Below are 202 nucleotides of genomic sequence, written 5' to 3'. Positions count from 1 at the left end.
GAAGAGGAGGCCCCCCCCCGCCCCCGCCGTATGAATCGCTGTCTGTCACCATGGGAACTCCTCTCCCCCCAGACCCCCCCAGGATGACTTCATATCTCCGCCGAACAGGAGGGCTGCGTCACCGGGATGGCACGGGGTGGAAGGACACGCTCGCCTCATGCAGGGACCTCCAGAGAGGCAACGGCAGGGGCGGGGCAGGGAA

This window comes from Buceros rhinoceros, unplaced genomic scaffold (assembly GCF_000710305.1).
Source record: "Buceros rhinoceros silvestris isolate BGI_N320 unplaced genomic scaffold, ASM71030v1 scaffold18538, whole genome shotgun sequence".
NCBI lineage: Eukaryota > Metazoa > Chordata > Aves > Bucerotiformes > Bucerotidae > Buceros > Buceros rhinoceros.
This window is presented reverse-complemented; position numbering follows the sequence as displayed.